The sequence below is a fragment of the Odontomachus brunneus genome, unplaced genomic scaffold, assembly GCF_010583005.1.
Source record: "Odontomachus brunneus isolate Ranch 3 - 2012 unplaced genomic scaffold, Obru_v1 Obru_scaffold_199, whole genome shotgun sequence".
NCBI lineage: Eukaryota > Metazoa > Arthropoda > Insecta > Hymenoptera > Formicidae > Odontomachus > Odontomachus brunneus.
In genome coordinates, this window is record NW_022639649.1 from 28,217 (window position 1) to 48,383 (window position 20,167).

Consider the following 20,167-nt stretch of genomic DNA (forward strand, 5'->3'; position numbering starts at 1 on the left):
TCTCTCTCTCTCTCTCTCTCTCTCTTTCTCTCTGCCTGCTGATAGCTGTACCAAGTTCTTTTCAAAGAGAGAGAGGGAGAGGGAGAGAGAGAGAGAGAGAGAGAGAGAGAGAGAGAGAGAGAGAGAGAGAGAGAGAGAGCGGTCGCGAAGTACTGTCGTGTACGATGTAGTGGAAAGAGGAAGGAAGGACGTCACACGCCGGGCTGGATAATGCATAAGTGACGGCAGCGGCGCGTTGTGGGAATCATATCTCGAATTATGAATAAAATAGCAGCCGTCTCCGATGTGTATATGCGCGCGCGACAGAGAGAGAGAGAGAGAGAGAGAGAGAGAGAGAGAGAGAGAGAGAGAGAGAGAGATGAATATCGACCACGCCGAATGCCTTGCCACCGCCGCCGCGACGTACGTGGAGAATCGCGTATGTGTGTGCGTATGTGCGCGTGCAGGTGAATGTGTATGCACCCGTTGATTAATCCCGCAATTGCATCTCTGTTCGGACGATCGAAGTTGCCGAAGTTCCACGCGGCATGCCGGATTTCGATGAACGTGGAAACGCGGCCGGGTCCGGCGCGGAGGGAGAGGAGGAGAAGAGGTTGCTGCGAACGATGCGCTCGCCAGCGAATCAAACTTCACTCGTTCCGCCCGCGGATCCGTAGAATTTGCATTACCGTCGATGAAGGGCCGGGTACGAAAGAGTATTGTTGGCGATGCGCGCCGGCGAGAGGTCTGTTGATCCTACGCGATCATTTCCGTCAATATGGTCGTCGGCTGGGAACCCTCTTGAGCGAATTTGCTATATTCGCGCGTGAGCTTCTCTTTAGAGACTTGAGCTTTGTTGCGTTCATCGTAAAGAGATGATTAATGTACAAAGTATATAAAAATATCAATGCTTGGACACGAAGTTAACTCTGGATGTTCTTATCGCTTTGGCCTTTGACCCTAGAATCTCAAACGTATGGGTAATGTGTCCAGATTGACTTCCAAAATATTACTGTTCTTCATAAAATCATATTTATAAAATGGTAGAAAACGTTCTATATATGTATATACAGGGTGTAAAAAAATTAGACCGACAAACTTTGAGGGGAAATAGAGGACATAAAAACATATTTTGTTAATAATGTTTTTCTCTACGACGCTTCGTTTTAATACTACAAGGTACAAAATAGGAATTTTATGATTTTAATAAAAAACAAACACAAGTGGAAAAATTAAATTTATTTCAATTACACATATATATTTTAATCTTCAAGAAACAATGAATAAAAGAACAAAAATGCGCAATTGATTAACTCAATTTATAATAAATGTTCAAAAATTCCTCCATTTGCTTCAACACAAAGATGACATCGTCGAAACATTGATTGTCTCACACATTCGAAGACTGCAGGAATATTCTGAACCTGACATGCTGCAGCAGTAATTCGGGCTATCAATTCTACTTCTGTTTCAATAGGTGTCTCATAAATGAGAGTTTTCATATGCCCCCATAAAAATGTTTATTAATGAAGCGTGCTTCACAAGGGTATTTTGTATTTACTTTCACAACTTTTATCGATGAAGCATTGAAACAGAAATAGAATCGTTAACCCGAATTTCGACGATATGTGTTATTCAACGGTGAATTTCGACCTTTGTGTTGAAGCAAATGGAGGAATTTTTGAACATTTATTATAAATTGAGCTAATTAATTGCGCATTTTTGTTCCGTTCTTTTATTCATTGTTTTTTAAAGATTAAAATATATATGTGTAATTGAAATAAATTTAATTTTTCCACTTATATGTTTGTTTTTTATTAAAATCATAAAATTCCTATTTTGTATCCTGTAGTATTAAAATGAAGCGTCGTAGAGAAAAACATTATTAACAAAATATGTTTCTTTTTATGTCCTCTATTTCCCTTTAAAATTTGTCAGTCTAATTTTTTTACACCCTGTATATATATATATATATATATATATATATATATATATATATATATATGTATGTATATATATGTATATATATGTATGTATAGATATATAATTACATGTTTAATGTATTAAGGTAAAAATATCAATACCTAACCCTGGAGATTCTTATTGTTTTATTCAATATGAATATTTTAACTTTCAGTTCATCACATGTAATTATATACTCATTATATTAAACGTCTGGTTGAAAAAAGCTGTAGGATGAGTTTGGAACATATCACGTGTGTTGAGTACGCTGAAAAATCACTTATATCTCGCTTTTTTGAAAAAACAAAAAAAAAACAGTATGATACACGCTCTCGATTTGTGCATTCTTTCAATTTCGCAACAGTCACGTAAGACTGTTATTCTTCGCGACTGCACAGCACCGCCAGACGGTTCAATCGACTGCTTCCGGACAAAATGACAAACACTGGAAACGTATCGCCGGCGCATAAGAATGATGTATGTCCCGGTGGAAACGAGTCGCGGTCCACATGTCATCGGAACGTGCGTCTGAATTATCGAAGTATCGGATCACCGGGTGCTCTGCGACGTGCCGCGAATTCGAGAGCGCGGATTTCGAGACCGTCCATCGTAGATGAGATAATTGCGAGAGCCGGCTCCGCTTCGAACGGCCGGATGCGACGGACGTCATAGGACGAACGTAATTTCCCGTTTTAGTATTTTCCTATTAGCGCGCGTTACGCCCACGGCATTAAGCTCGCGTGAACAGTGACCCGATGTCTATAGCTCGATTGCTTCCCTGTCGACCGCTTTACACCCCGATAACGTTCATCCCGATGTACGCAGATACCCGCTAATGCTTGTAATTGTTCTCGGGAAAATGCGCGCGCACTCAAGCGACCGAAGCTGCCCGAAGAAAGCTGCAGCAAGTAAAGCAGAACGAAAATAGTCCTATGCAATAACTTCCCTTTATCTGAAAAACGAACATGTGCTTCGTAAGCTTCTCTGTATTAAGGAGATGCCACACTTGAAATTTTTTCCCGACGAAATACTGACTTTTTACGGCATTTCTTCTTTCTTAAGATGAATCAGTGAAACATCACTGAAAACAGTGAATATACACTGATTTACAGTTATAAATGTTGCACTGAAAGTGCTCAGTCCTATACTTATAACTGATATCAATGACTATTCACTGATTCACTTTAAGAGAGTTTCTTCTTCCGTGTAACGATTCTTCTCTCTTAAAATGAATCAGTCCAACATCACTGAGAATAGTGAATATATACTGATTGCAGTTATAAGTATAGCACTGAAAGTGCTCAGTCCTATACTTATAACTGATATCAATGACTATTCACTGATTCACTTTAAGAGAGTTTCTTCTTCCGTGTAACGATTCTTCTCTCTTAAAATGAATCAGTCCAACATCACTGAGAATAGTGAATATATACTGATTGCAGTTATAAGTATAGCACTGAAAGTGCTCAGTGCTATACTCATAACTGATATCAGTGACTGTTCATTGATTTACTTTAAGAGAGTTCGGTAATCTTGCGAAAAATGGTTCGCCAAGGGCGGTAACCCAATAGCAGGAGCTAACTTGCGAGAGATGGTCGCGCTGTCGATAGTTTTCGATCTCCATAAACCCGATATACGCCGTTGTCATGGCAGGATGCCGCCAGCGCCCCACCGGCTGAATGTCAGCGCGAGAGGCACTCTAGCGAGCTTAATTGACGTAGACTCGTTCCTAATTAGTTTACATTACGCTCTCCGTATCCTCCAGGTCCTGCCAAGTCGCTCTCCAGCCCATGCTTTCCCCCGATATTGCGAGGGGCTCTTTAACGTCGAGCTTCGTCACGCTGCAACTACAGGTGCGCCTATATGTGTACACGTGTCGAGCGTGTCGCAACGCGGCCACGCGTGCTCGCGTACTCTGGTGCACTTTCGATGGCCACCTCCGCCTCCGGGTGCGTCAGAGTGCGTGTTTGTCGGATCGGTAGCGTGTGCGCAAACGGGAAGCGTCGCCCGATCGCTCGGAGAACAAATTAACGCCGATGAGACGAAATATCTATCTGCGCACTCAAATAGGTAGGTGAATGTGAATTTGCCAGCTACTTTATACGACAAGAAATAGTTAATTTTGCAAATCTATGGCTCGCTACGCAAAATTAAACGTTATAACTAAGCAGATTTGCTATTGCAGCAAATTTATTAGGTTATTAGGTTCAGAAGCAATGATCAACTTACTCATATACGGAGAAAAATAATTTTGCTCTTTTAGCAAAATCGTCGTTGCTACTGCATATTCGTAGTGACATCAAACAAATTTAATTGATGTAACTAATTTTACAAATTATTTGTTATCAGAGCAGAAGTAGTTTCGTTGCCAGGATAGAAAAAATTTGTTGAGTGTTGTCCTAAGGATCATGTTCATTTGTTATTGATGCAAAATAATATATTTTTAGCAAATTTATTTGCTAAAGATATATTATTTTCCCATGATAGAAAAAATTTGTTGAGTGTTGTCCTAAGAATCATGTTAATTTGTTATTGATGCAAAATAATATATTTTTAGCAAATTTATTTGCTATCAAAGCAAAACTGCAACTGCTTATATAAATCCATCATGATTCTTATAGCAAAATAATTTGTAGATTCAGCAAATTATATCCAGCAAATAGTGATTAGTACTCTTAGCAAATCTTTTTGCTGTCCATATAATAACGAAAAGATTTTGCTAGACCAGCAGAAAATTTGCTGGGCCAGCAAATTATTTTTCCCCGTGTAGGGCAAACCCATTTTTGTTGATATTATCTTAATTATTGCAACAAATCACTTCGTGTTTTGAGCTAATTAAAGTTTGCGAATATGCGAAGTATATTCATTAATTTTACTAAGCGAATCATGCAACTGTTCAATAAATAATGAAGACATATTTTAGTCTATTTTACGGAAAAGTGCACCTCCATTAAGTCTGACTGCAAATAACTGCAATAAAACATTATTATGCGTAATGCATTTTAAGTTTGCTTTTTTACATTAATAACTGTATATATTTGTGATATAATATATTCACATAAATGATATGTATCTTTTTTATGTAAATTTATTTTTACATATATCATAAGTTAAAATTACTAGTACTATAAGTTTATAGTTACTAGTTACTATAAATTTATAATTAAAATTACTAGTAAAATTGCTAGAAAATTAATTTTCTTAATTTGATAGTTGAAGAATAGACAGTAAAATTAACTATCTTTTTATTTTATATTTTAAGATATATGCTACTTGTATATCTTGAATGTGCTATTAAGAAATTTTCTATGTTCGTAGTGAAAGTTACTATGTTTTTTAGCAAGATAGACTTCACTGACAGTCTATCTCCTACATTACTAGAAACATAGCAAAATTGAAAAGAATTGAGAACAATTAAAAAGATATATTCGTGCGGAGTTCATTATCAATTGACTCATGTCGTGATGATCATGAAAGTGGGGGAGGGAGGGGGCTTTGAATCGTCGGTTGGCAGCGATGACTGAACGTGATAATAACGACACACGTGTATGGTAATTACTCGGCGAAACGCAGACGAAATTTACATTAAACTGTAATAACGATCACGCCTGTGTTTACAGAGCGCATTTTTTTGCATTCGCGTCCACAACGTTAAAGTGCGATAAGCTTCTATTTCGTGTCCATGGCTCACCCGCGGCTTCTCTCTTCTCTCTTTCTCTCCCTCTCTCTCGTTCTCTCTCGCAAGTTTAATAACAAAATAATAAACGTGGCGTTTGCATTAAATATCAGTGATCCTTCCCTCTCTCTCCTCCCCCGTAGTCCATCGCTAAGCCTCTATTTTTCGCGAGCCCGTTAACGCACCATTTGCATGCTGAAGTAACGTTGGCGCGCGCGAGAATTTAAATAATCCGATCAAACGCGGTGATTTAATGAGACGCGATCGTCAAGCGCGCGCAGGGCATTTGTGAATTATTATACAACAAATAGCGCACGTAATGGCGATCGCAATCAGTTCCCAAGTACACATCCTCTCCGTCTCTCCCCTCTCCGCGAGGACGGTTAATTTTCCTTGAGGACAAAGGAATAACGCGAGAGGCAATTCCGAATATAACGAGAAGATGCGATGTTTAAGGAGACCGACGGAATCCGATTATGAAGAGCGAGAAAGAAAGATACGATCCAGCGAAAAAAGTAAATAACGGTCGCTTCCTTTCAGAACTTAATTCTCGAATTAATCGTTTATTTGCGCGGCCCGGCTTTATACGCGGCGCGCGTTTCGCGAGGAAACAATTGCTTCTTTCGTTTTATTTTAATTTATCTCGGGATGCCTTATCGATGAGCGCAGTTTAAAGTAGCGTCTTTTAATTGGCGCTCGCGAGGCCGCAGAACAAACTCTACAGTTTGCATTCCCGTGGAACAGTGAATATCTGTCCGATCGCGGCTCTTATTTTCCGGATAGAAAGATTATGTTTATGGTAATTTCGTGGGGACGGGAGTTAGATACAAGTAGAAGAAATTATCTTGATATTCTGCGTGACAGATCTCGAATTATAACGTTGGATAAAGCAGGCACGAAAATTCGATAAACTAGAAAAACTGAAAAATATTTGAACTATAAAAAAATCCTTCACTCTTTCAATATATACAATCGGCGCTCACATTTTTGTTATGCATAACAATAAAAAATACTCGAAACGGATGAAATTTCGACTCACACTCGGAGACACTATTTCGATACCCAAATAGACTTCCGTGATCATCACGACATGAGGCAATCGGCAACCTTTACAAATCGCGACTGATAAAGTTGTTGTCGAATTTACATACATCTGGGTATCTGGACAAATACAAATGCAAGTTTCATAGGCCGGTATTCATAGTCCGATCTTATATTTAAGATCATCTTAAGTACTGCCTTAAGATGTCATGAACCAATCACAGAGCCGTATTCGCATCTTAAGACATTATTTAAGATAGTCTTGAAATAAGATTCGATTATGAATATCGGCCATAGATCACACATTTTTAATCTAATAGAGTTCGATTTGAAACTAGCATTCTACTCCATATCAGCATATACGCATTTCAAAATTAAATTTGAAACTTCACGTCCCGACTTCACGTCGGGTGCTAAATTTCGAATAGTCTCACATTTGACGTAAAAGTCACATTATCATATTCATAAAAAATTCGGACTTTCAAGTCCGACATTCTACGTCTCCATACGGTTTCAAAACCGGAAGTTCGAGATCCCCTAGGGAGGTCAGATTTTCTCGTGTTTGAACTTTATATTCCGCCAACTCTCTCTCTCTCTCTCCTCACTTTCTTTCTAACTCATATAATCCGGTAAAAAAGATCCTCGAGCTTCTGCTTTCCGAGCGTCTCTGCGATCTTTTCTTCATAATTGTCGGGAAGCTCTCCATCGTGTCGTCTCGCGGAACATGCGACTTGCGAATGCATTCGTCCGACGTGTCGCCACCTGCGCGTATTTACCAGATGCACGACGTCGCAGACGGTGTGTCCCGGCTGAAACGGGTGCCTTCCGTCGCATCCTCGCTTTTTTCTCGCTTCCTCAGGAAGCGCTCTCCGGGTCTCTCTACATTATCCATGAATTCTCCTCCCGCGACGTGTCGAAGCAGAAACGAAAATGGCGCGCCTGGGACACGCGTACGCACCGATGAAATCGTGACGTCACTCCGGCCGCCGCTCCTTCACCTGTGTGAGCTGGATCACATGTCTATGGGATGGAACCCCATACGAGTCGAGGCAGTTAGCCGAGTTACGTTCTCGCAACAGCTGATCCCGAGCGTTATCCTAGCCAAACGTTCGCCCTCGCGAACGAGGAACTCGCCTCGTATCGGAGGGACCATCGCGAATGCAAGGCGAACGTTCTCACCTGTTGCAAGCTTCCTTGTTGATTCTAATCGGGCGCTCCTGATGGAAGTTCGCGGACGCGACGTGTTCTTTTTCCCTTTCGCTCCAGTTAACCGCCGCTTCCTCGCTATCAATAGAAGGGAAGTCACTCGGCTATGAATGATACGTTTTTACGACCACTCCGCGAAAGCTCGCCCGAGGCGTTTTTCAGCGTAATCTGCTTAGTCAAGTCGCGCCGCGCGTAAACAACTTAATATCCACGTCACGATAAATATACCACGGACTGTAATCAAATCCTTTCTCGCGCAAGGAATCGCTCGTGGCGAACACCGCTCAGCTTAAGCAATCCGACAATCTTATCAATTACCTTAATCCTTCAAGGTCTAATGTACATGATTACTTTGAACTCGAGCTCGTCATCGACTTCGGTGTTCCCTGAAAATCGGTTCCCTGAAACTCGAGTCGTAGGGATCAAACTGGGAACGCGCTTCGTTCTCGCGCCGAAGGCACTCGCGACTCTCCTCTCGGCAGGGTGCCTCGAAAACGATCATCCTGGATCCCAGTTCGGCTGGAAGATCATTCTCCATGCGCTTCGCGGGTCGATCCAATTCGAAATACCACAGTCACTCGGGGAGTAGCCGGCTACTTCCGCGGCCTGGCGGCACGATCTTGAAGAGCTCGCGCTCTCTTCTCCCTTATCCCGCTTCCGGGATTGGCTATATCGGTAGTACAGCGCACATGACGAGGGCCGGATATGCGCGTCGGCGGGTGCGCGCGACGTGCGCGCGTATACGCGCCCGCGAGCAGTGTCGCGTCAGCCCCCGGCCCTGCTGCACCACGTACCATCATCCAGGTCCAGAACCTATACCTGTTCTCTCTTCTCTCTCTCTTTCTCTTTCTTTCTTTCTCTCTCTCGCTTTTTCTCTCTTCTCTTTTACCACCGACCGACCGACCGACCGACCGACCTGACCCAATCGACCCATCCGCCGATACCATAAGCCGTGGCGAGCCGTCCGATCGCCACGCTGTCGAGTCTAAAGTCAATCAACCAGTGCTCCGCAGTTGTCGCAGTTCACAGTCGCAGTCGCCGTTGTCATTGTCGTCGTTGTCGCCGTTGACGTCGTCGTCGTCGTGGTTATCGTCGTGGTTCGGCCGTTCTGTTCACGCAGGGCTGATCTTCATCGGCAAGTCCTTTATGGTATTTTTATTCCGTGAGCTGGCATCGCACACGATCGATCCGCCGGTATCGTTCCGCCGGTGTGTGCCACCTGGATCGTCGGTGTTCTCCGACGGTGTTTGCCCGTCCCGTTTGCTTTGATATCGGGATCCTCGTTGGTCCACACAAGAGAGGGGGATACGTGTGAGCACGAGAGCGCAGCGTGGCTGTGCGACCGGTCGCGTAGAAAGATAAATGTTTGCCCGAGAAAAGAAGAGCGCCGAGTCGTGCGTGAAGCGTCTTGGGTATGTACGAATGGACGATGAATTCGTACGTCGCCCACGTGCCACATCTACCCTCCGCGCGACTTCGAGATCGACCGCGATCGATTGGTCACTAAGAACGCTTCAGGGGTGGGAAATCGATCGATCGTCATTTCGCCGGGGCCCACAGGGGTGGTAGACGATAGTCACGTGGGGGTATGCAGTCCCATGCCGGAGATGAGAGCCGAACTCGCGCGCGTGGACGTTTCCGCGACGGAAGGAAGCTTGCGTTTGTTTTTCATTTGTTTTCTTTTTCCTTTCTCTTTCTCTCTATCTCTATCTCTTTCTTTCCATGTCGTGTCAGAACGCGCGGGATGTACATGTTGCATGGGCGGGAATGTAGTACATACACGAGAATGTGCAAATACGTCATGAATTGCGCGGATGTGGAGCATGTGTGAGTGGTCGCACACGCGGCCAGACTCATGCGCGCAGGTTCCATACGCGCGGAGTCTGCGTCTCTTGTTATGATCATAATAAACGGCGCACACTCAGGTGTATGTGTGTGTGTATATGCGTATGGGAAGAAGGGAGGAGGAGGAGGAGAATGTGCATGTACACGCGTGCACTCGCTTGACGATGATACACCCCACGTATACGCGACGCTGACGCATCACCACGTACATGTACACATACTCGAAGAGAAGACGATTTCAGTAGTTAATTTCAAATCCTCTTGCTTATCGCGTTCTCGATGAATCCTCATTCTCGACGAATTACGGCCAGATCAAATGTTAAAACCTCTGTCTTTCGTTTGAGTATTTGGTTATCATTCGTGACGATGAGGGATTAGGGATGCGAATAATTCGACAAGAGAGGGATGTCCTCTGATCGAATTTCATCCTTTAATTGTCCTCATGATCGATGGATAATCGATGTGTGATTTATTCATGGGATCGTTAGCACGATTCCCGGGGATCAGAAATAATACTTTCATAGTAGAGACCCTAAGGATCAGTATTGGCTTCTAAGAAACGTGCCTTAAGGGATACATAAACTGCCGCGAGCGATCGATTCGCGTTTAATCATTCATACTCGTTTATCAGGCGAAATAAATAAACATTCTGTTCTCAGCTTCGATCAGCTGCGAACACACATTAACTTACACATCGAGACGAATCATTTTCAGTCTCGTCCGAGTTGAATTTCGCGTTTACCACTTTATTATTCATCGGCAGACGCGGGCGCTCATTCGTCAGGGCGATTCGGCGGCGACCTCGCGCATTTAACGCTCGCTCTCATAGCCCTTCTAATAAGAAGATTTCATAGTTATTAGCTCCTCTCAAATGAAGTGGCCATGTCCATTAATAACCCGGTAACCAGCAGCCATCAAAGCGGACCATAAACCGAACTCTTAACTCCTACGCGGGGAATGATTGATAGCTGCGAGAGCGAAACCCGATAGAGCTTCTCCCAGGATGATTTACGCCGATTTGCCGAAATCCCGCGGCGCGCTCGTTGCATTCACACCGAGACGACGATACGGTTGCTTCTCTAACGGTCTCCGCGAAGGTCATCGCGCGTAAATCATCGTTCTGTGATAGCTGATCACTCCTATACACACACGCGTGCGCGCGCGCATCCATGTAGAACCGGCGTGTAATAACTCGCAGCTAAATTCGAAAGTTTATAAAACGAGAACCTTCTCGCCGACAATTTATGCGTTTTTTTTAGAACTATTTAAGCCCGAATCTCTCTCTCTCTCTCTCTGTCTTGTTTCTCCAGCCTTTAGAGAACGCGATCGACGCTAAAGGGATTTTTATCATCCCCCGACTCAAAACTTATTTTTAACCCGCCCCTGAGAAGACTCGCCTCTACGTGCACGCCGAACACGCGTAATCGCGAGGAGCCCACCGAGCGCTCGATGGCATTCTTAGCAGGCACGTTATGTAATTAGTCACTCGCGGCAAGTCTGAGATTAGAGAGGTGGAATACCGAGACTTGGGTCACTTATGAACACGGGGTCACGGAATACGGGGTCGCAGAGTGGAATGTTATCGAGCCCGCGAAACGCATCCCCGAGTCCAACGACCACTCACCCGCGCGGACGCTTGCGATCGTTTCAATTGCTGTTTTGCCGAGTAAGTGTGTAAACTCCTGCTTCAACCGGCACGCCTTGTTGCGAAATTCGTTCTTCGTCGAACACAACTCGCCAATTTCGCGTCAGCGTGTTCCAGTGTCGAGAGAAGGGCTGTCTCGCTCTTCCTTTCTCTCTCTCTCTCTCTCTCTCTCTCTCTCTCTCTCTCTCTCTCTTTCTCTCTTAGAATGTAAATAAATTGCACTTTACTATCTTTCGCGACGACGACGACGAGGAGGAGTCCGTTCCGGCGAATACGCGGTATCGTCGTGGACGGACTATTATTACACGTGGACAACAAGTGCGACGGAGTATCGTCGCGGGCTCGAGGCGCGGATCCGTTAATAACTCGCAAGTTGGCGAAAATAGACGCGGCATTACAGGGGGGAGGGGTAAATATGCGCCGGAGAGTGCGGTGTACTTGGCCAGTTAGATCGGGTCACCGACTGCCGCCGCCGTAGTCGTCGTCGTCGTCGTTGTCGCCGGACTTTCCCGTAACTGAAATACCTCGGATATCTTGGCGTTTAACGTACCCGCCATTACCGTAGACTTGACGAGCGGCGAAAAGTTGCCCCGAGTCTATCTCCTCTTTTCCGTGGTCGCCTTGCCCTTCGAGATACCGTCTTTCCGCAACGCGGCGGAAGAGTAAGCGAAGTGACTGACCAGAAATTTATCCCACGATCAGGTTAACCCCAATCGCCTAGATAAATAGATTTCGTATGAATTTGGCAGCACTTTATCAGTCCATCTGTAAAGGTTGCATCCCTTATGAGTGGTTCATACTGCGTGGACGGTTAATATTTTCCGCTTATATTTTTATCGATCGCGAGATGATTTTTGTAAGCCGAAACATCAGCCGTCGCGCCGTTCTGCATCGATCTCGCTCAGGTGCTTGTGTAACTTTCTCCAGTTGGTTTCGAACCATGCAGCTTCCCAATCTCACCTCTTCCACACATCCTGCTGCACATCGAGTCGCAATTAAGGTTCTCCCTCAGATTCAACAGTTCCCGGCAACAGCGTCCCCGCCTGCGCTACTGCCGCACGCTACTCGCTTTGTCTTTAAAGGAAGATTCAGACCTGTGAGCTGTGCAAAGAGGCTTTCACATTATCTTTGCCGCGGCGGCAGTTGACAGTGTGTGTCGAAACTTTTGTTCCAGTTACGCTAGTCTGGGTAAAGAGACGTAGAGGAAGGGGAAGAGAGAGAGAGAGAGAGAGAGAGAGTGTGTGTGTGTGTGTGTGTGAGAGAGAGACGCCGAGCGGACTGGATAGAGTCGGGACAGAAGGTGTCTGTCAAAAGAGGCGTCGTTACCGCCGGGGGCGTATTTCCGCTATCTTCGTCCGCTTGTCCGTTAGTGGGGTAAAGCGAGGTTGAGGGACAGTGGCAGAGAGAGAGAGGAGCAACTAGAGGAGGGAAAAAGAAAATACATACATGCGAACACACGCCCTCTCACACACACACGCGCGCACAGCACAGCAGAATAACTCACGTATCTTTGCGCGCGTGGAATTTCCGCGCTGCCCACAAAATGCGCTGATAAATATCTTATCAAGAGCTCTATGTTGCGTCCGTGTGCGCGCACGCGTGTGTTATGCACATATTAAAGATGAACGGAGGCGACACGGTCATGTCTAAGAGAAACAGAAATAGAGCGAGAATGGGTGAGGGGGAGGGACAGCCGGGCGAGCGCGTTGAGATTTTGCGATATTCTTCAAAGACAAAGAGAGAGTGGAAGGAGAGAAATAATTCTCATTGTGAACTATAAGAGAAAACTCAAACAAAATTTTAATACAATTTCGGCAACTCTCGTAATTGCGCGATGTATCGACCTTCATGGAGCGCGACGCGAAAGTCGATAGATAATAACTCCCTTCGTGTGCGCAAAATTTCGCAGTTTCGAGAATAAGGGCCTTCACACACAAATTGACATAACAGTAACGTAAGAAACAGTACCGTAGGAATTGACTAATCACATTGAAAATCGTCGAAACGTAAAGTCGTCATTTTTATGAATATTCGATTGTAATTGGTCAATTCTTACTGTCAGTTTGTGTGTGAAGATCCTAAGTCCGCGCAATCTACGTGACTCGATCGATTGCATGTCCGAAACGAGATGGCGGCGTCGCGCGAAATCTGTTTTGCGAGTCACGAGCGAGCCCGCGCCCGCTACGGTTTTGTCTCTGGCGATGAAATTTCATCTCGCGACTCGGCTCGGCAAGGTACGGACACGGAGTGCGAGCGGATCAGACGTGAATGATGAGGGCCCTCAGCGCGCGGGTGATCTAGACCGACTTCACGCGGCACAATACCAATCAAATTGTAGAAGCGGATTACTGCGCTCTCGCGTTTCATTCCGTGTCAAACGTTTCCACGAGTGGAAAAGTATACTGGATTTTCGCGGGGTGCCTCTCGCATCCGACGCACCTATTTATTCGTCCACGACGTTCCGGCCGAATAAAGTGTAGTACGAACACTTGAATGATAATCGATCTCGCAACCCTTCGAAAGAGTAAGAGAGAGAAGGAGACTCTTCAGTGTGCCCCGAAGTTCAGTTTATAGGTCGCAACGCGATTTCCTGGATTATTACGCGAGGAAAGTATCCTTTCACGTAGCACGTAGGCGGGGGAAGAATGGAAGGAGGAGCGGCCCGAGAGAGACACTTTTCGGCCGGAGGTTTGAAATTCAAAGCACGGATCGTTAGATCGGTGCGCTCGCGAGCTAAAGCGGCTGAAAATAAAGAAATTAAGTTACGCGTCTCCCTTCGTCGCGTCCCTTTGATCTCTAATACGTCGGAATTCGATTTTTCTGCCAGCCGTGCCGGGCCGATCCGACAAAGTGGAGCGTAAATTTCGCGTTTCCTCGCCAATTCGGTCGGTTCTCGGGCAGTACAGAGCGGGATGATCCTGCGAGCTCTTGAAATTCCCCTTCCTTCTTCCACGGTAGATGGAGAATCATGGATGTCGGGTCGTTATGTAGGCATCGCCCAATCCAAATGTTAATAATTTTTGCGAAACAATTTCTCTAATGGTGACGGAACAAGATTTTGAGGCTAAACTACTAATATTCACCTTTTTCACGAATAGTGAAAATATCATGTTTTAGAAAATATTTGCTCCACTCTGTTAGAATTTTCCTATTTATATGGATTTTTTTATAACATAATTTCTATTTTTTTGTTAAATATAGTTTTAATTATTTGTTTTTTCTCCTCTTCACTTTCTCGTTGCTCAAGAGAAAAGTTCTGATAACAAATTATTGAGGGCTTATTATTATTTGAGGGATTATGTTCGCTAAAAAGACAGATATTAGTAATTAACATTAAGAGAATATATCAGTAGGTTTAAGGCTTCTGGTTCCATTGGAGACCGGAACGATCTGAAGTATTCTTTCAATTAGTGCTTCCTCGCTTTTGACGTCACCAATCCAGGATTCCACAGCAGTGAGACCAGGGGCCTTAAAACGGAGATTAAAAGATGGTTTATCTGCGAGTCATTTAATCTGATTTGGCACTCGACCGGCATTATTCACGTGAAAAGAGAAATGGGTTCTAGAGAACAGGTTACATGGTCCATAATCGCTCGCCAACAGTGGCGACTCTTACCTCTTTCCCATAAATCACCGAAAGAGTTATGCTGATGTGATTTTGCCAAACAAACGCGTAGGCTTAGTTTTCTTTTCCATTTCCATGAACTCGTTTTTCTGCCGCCCCACCAATGAAATATTCAACGACAAACATCCGTTATTCCGACATTTATAGAAACGCGGGCCAGATTATATTTTCATCGTTCGCGCGACGCGTTTCGAGTCGCGCGAATCTGGCCCCGGAAAAGCGGCAAGATAACTCGTGGTAAAACGGCACGCGACTAAAAAGCAATTAAAAAAGAATTAAATAATGTTAGCACGAATAAGCGCCGCGACCCACGTTGTGAAATAAACATTCGTTCATAACGACGCGTTATCTATTTCGCTCAATCCGATTTAAAATCCATCTGATTCATTCCGGCGGTTAAATATTTGATCGCGCCTCGCGCTCGTTTATTACGCGAATTGAAATTTGTAATTTGGATGACTCGCGCGCATATCGACCACGTTGAAAGATGTATCAGACCCATAAACTTGCTATCCGCGTGAAATTTGTTCAAATGTTCACAACTTCCTAGATTAATCGTAAATAATATAGATTTCAAATTTGAAGTACATTATATTGTCTTTATAAATTATTCACAACTAAAGTCTTAAGAGGTTACACTATTTTGAGGCTAACCCTGAACACTATTGTTAAGAACCAAAATCAAAGTTAATTAATTAACCTTAATTAATTTAGCCTTACTTGAACCTTATCATAATAAATTTTACTTAAACCTCTTTAAGGCTACCAAGACTGAAGCCACGTCAGGAATTAACTAATTTACTCTTGACTGGACCCTATTAGTACAAGCCTTGTTTGAATTATCTCTAAATTCATGATCTATTCAGCAAATTTCGTTCAGGATTTGTCTATCTTACAAGTAAACTTACCCACAAGTTATATTCCGATTTTTTTTTTAATTTGGCACAAAGAAAGAAGTACAAAAAATATTTAAGTCATGTTTTTTTATTTTGGCCCACTTTGACTTTCACGGGCAGTTTTTAATATTCTCACTCCTATCATCAACAAGTGTAACAAGAATACATAAGAAATACAATTAAATACAAGATATAGGCGTTTTTGGTTTGTTGATTATGAATAATAAAGTCATATGTGTAAAATTTTTTGTATAAAATGTTTAAACAAAACATAAAAAGTTGAAAAAAATTATTTATACAAATAATTTTTCAGTTTGGCCGAGATTTGAACCATTTTTGACTAATTTAGTACAAATTTTAAATATTTCGGTTGGAATATCGACTAAAGAAATTTAGAATGGTTCGTGTCTCAACTATGCTGATTTTGTTAAAATTTTAATTAAAATTGCCGGATTTCTCGGTTTGGCCGAGATTCGAACCACTTTTTGACTAATTTAGCACAAATTTAAAATATTTCGATTGGAATATCGGCTAAAGAAATTTAGAATGGTTCGTGTCTCAGCCATGCCGATTTTGTTAAAATTATTTAACTATATCTTGTATTCAGTTTTATTTCTTATGCATTTTTGTTGTACTTGATGATAGGAGTGAGAACATTAAAAAGCTATAAACTGCTTGTGAAACTCAAAGTGGATCAAAATGAAAAAATATTACCTAAATATTTTTTGCATTTCTACATTTGTGCCAAATTAGGAAGAAATCGGAGTGTACTTTTTGGGTAGGTTTACTTGTTAGTCATATTTGAGTTCTACGAAGACATATCAACTTTGCGGTATCCCTGGCTAAGACCATTAACCAGGCATGCCACAGATACTTAAGGACGCTATATCTGGGGAAGTATTAAGGAATTTGCTAAATTGCTCACGATCGTATTTTCAAAATTATAGATAGATTATAGATAACGCAAGATCACCGTAATTAGATATTCTTTTTCTTCTGAAACAGGTGAAGTTACTTTAAATATACATGTTACTTTAAATATACTTTAAATTTACATGTTCCTTTAACTTAGAGCCTAAATCGCAACTTTTATGGAATATACAAATGCGACGCGCTGTCGATTTAGAGAAATATCGCGAACGTTCTGGAAACATAAATCCTTGCCCGAGCTGTGGCCATTAATAAACGGAGACTGACTTATAGGACGGATAATTCATCTAGCGCGTTATCGAATTTCTTAAGATAGTCTTTTTTTATCATATGCGACCGAGTTCTCGCGCGGGCCGCGGTTTCTTCTCTTCTCAGAGCCGGCAACCTCGAGAAACGGCGAAGATATTCCTTCCCGATAAAGAGTTAAAAACAGCTCCATCGCAAAAACGTAGCCCGGGGAATGGTTCTTCGGCTTCGTCGCAGCGTGACAGACATTCTTCAGGCGCGAGAGAAGAGATCACGGCGTGTCAGTTCGATCGAGAATCTCCGGACGCGCCGCTTCAGCGCGGGTCGCTTGGTCTATAATTACACCCCGCAAAAACAATCCTTACTTCATGATACATCGGGGCGATGCGTGTTTCGCAGTTCGACGAGGTAATTAGGCAGCCGGCCAACGCCACTCGGCGATTCCTTGCTGGCCCGCGCCGAACGTGAACAATACTACTCGCTCAGATTCTCTTTTCAACCTCTTTCGAACGATATCGGACGATATCGCGCTTCTATTTCTTCTTATCGGACAATTACGTCTCGTGAAACTCCAATCGCGTAGAGCAATGGCTCATGTTAACAGTTACTCGTTCCGACGACTCGTCGGCGACGAGTGTCATCCCAATCAATCCAATCAATTGTATCTCGCGAGGAATGTGATCTGCGTCGTCTGTTTTCTCTTTATTGCACAAATATCTTCAACAATTATATCTCGTGGAACTTTAATTAGTGATCAACGAAGACTTGGTTAGTTGGCGTGCAAAAGTGTGGATGTTTGATTAACGTTGTGCGTGAGTTTTGGTGTATTGAATTTAGTATGAGGGGTCGAATAGGGAAAATTATGTAGGAATAAGTGTGTAGATAATGTGTAAGTGAAGACGAAACAAGGTATCAGGTAGGAAAGCAAGATTCAAGGCGAAAAAAGTGCATAGATAATAGAGGTTATAAGAAATGTCATAAGAAATGGGTTAGGATAGTGTAGATAATGCAGGTAAGAACTTAAGTTAGTATGGTAATGCAGAGGAAATTATCGATAGAGTAAATGTATAATAGATGGTAATAGAAAACAGAATACACAAGAGATGTGAAGGAAGAAAGTATAAGAAATGAAGAGAAAAAGTTTGGTCATCATAGAATATGGAAAACTCTTTCTTGAGGGGCGATATAAGCTAAAGGAGATATGTAGGAAGTGAAGAAAAATGCAGAGCAATCACTTCATAGAGTTAGTAGGAAGTATAGAGTGAAGTAATGAAACTAGCAAGATATGGAAGAAAATTGAGGGAAAAGAAGACATAAGGAGGGAATAAGAGAACAGTGAGGAGATCGAATAGGAAGAGAAACATGACATTTTTTGCAGTATACTGATTCTGTGTAAAATAATACACTTAGAGAAGTGTATTATTTTAAAGAATATAATTTTAAAATCACTCCTGATTTATAATGTTATCTTACCGTGCGAATATAATGCGAATATAATGACAAACACGTTTTTCCCAGTGTAGATCGCAACTCGTACAAATTACGATCTAGTGATTCGTTTAGTCGGCCACTTTCATTCTTCCACAATGCTATTCGCTCAAAATAGGAAGCCGTCTCGACTAACTCGAGATAGCGAGAAGCTCGATGTGAACGGTCTCTCTCTCTCTGTACAGTCGGTGCACCGCATAATAATTTATATAGTTTTACACGTCGTACATCACGCCTCTCTGGACGTGCGTCGTGACTTAGAGCGTGAAAGATCACTCGGGGGAAACGTGCTCGCGCTGTTCCGCCATTTTCGAAATGGCAAAACGCAATCGCGAAGTCACACAGGCTTTATTAGACGTGAGAAATGACGGCGGAAGAGACGGAGGGGAGGGTTAAAACGGGGTGCGAGGAAAATAGAATTTTCCGCCACATAATTTATAGGTACATATGAAGTACGTCCGCGCGCGGCCGGCAATGTCGCGGGGGATAACCTACTTCCACCGCGTCCATATGCGTTTTTACGTACGTACGTATGTGTGGGTAATATAGGAAATAGGTCGAGCGTAGTTTCCGTCCTGTAGGTGGTTTCGCTAAATGAATATTAATGCGCGTCTAGCGAGCACAGCCGAGCCAACCACTCATTTCGGCATCGTGTTCGCGGATATGAGACGGTCCTTACGTTCAGCGGTCGCTCTCTCCTGCCGTCCCGTTTCGGCACGAGATTTGCGCCGAATTAATTATTCTTTCCGTCTCGACGGCCGGGAGATTTTTTTGTTTTTATCGTGCCGAAGCGACGTTGCGTCGCGAGAGGGACGTGCGATGCAAATGTCTCTAGGGGTCTCAATATAAATAAATTGCGTTACCTTCAATTATACGTTTGCTAATTAGCCCACCAAGTTTTAATGAATCCGCGAGCGCCTCTGACGAACGTCACGTCGCTCTCTCCGTAATGGAATCATTAATTATCAAATATCGCGAGGAACTCATATCAAATAATCGATCGAATAAGAACCTGTTCGCGGAAGAAGATGGACTAAGCGGAGTCGCGTATCGATACGTCGGAAAGATGTCCGGGGATTCATTTTCCTCTTATCAAATCTTTTCTCATTTACCGGCGCTTATTTCCCAGCGGAGAATGAGATCCCGTATCGGAATCCCGAGACTTCGTCTACAGGCAGGAACTTTTAATCGGTTACATACGGAAAAAAATATTATCTGAGCAAATGGAGAAAGAAGATGGCAATGGGAAGAAGGCTGGAGAGGGAGATCCGAGAGAGAGAAAACGTTTAACTAATTCTAACGTATTGAGAGAAAGAAATGGTTGGTCTAACTAAAAAATTATAGTTATCTTTGGTTAGTTATTCCCCTATATTTTCTTTGTAAAATAGTAGTAACATGCATGCAAGCTTTTTATTGTCACTAACATTATAGTAGAATTCAATTAAAAGAAAGAGATTTTCGTAATCATAATTTACAGTAATTATTTCTCCATGTATTATAATTACAAATTACCAAATATGTTTTTTCTGAGCAAATGGAGAAAGAGGATGGGAAGACAGAAAGGGGGAGATCCGAGAGAGAGAGAGAGAGAGAGAGAGAGAGAGAGAGAGAGAGAGAGAGAGAGAGAG

At 43.0% G+C, this 20,167-nt stretch overlaps 1 protein-coding gene across 2 annotated transcripts in view; it reads left to right on the forward strand.

Moving 5' to 3' along the window:
* Positions 1 to 20,167, forward strand: part of LOC116852000 (poly(rC)-binding protein 3) — a 158,769-nt gene that overhangs the window by 24,821 nt on the left and 113,781 nt on the right. Inside the window, exon 1 of one of the 2 annotated variants that reach the window (XM_032831951.1) lies at positions 8,882 to 8,999. The exons of the other annotated variant lie outside the window; for it this stretch is intronic. The gene's annotated coding sequence lies outside the window, so the exon portion shown is untranslated. Of the gene's footprint in view, positions 1 to 8,881; positions 9,000 to 20,167 lie in introns of those variants that run through there. 2 annotated transcript variants of the gene reach the window in all.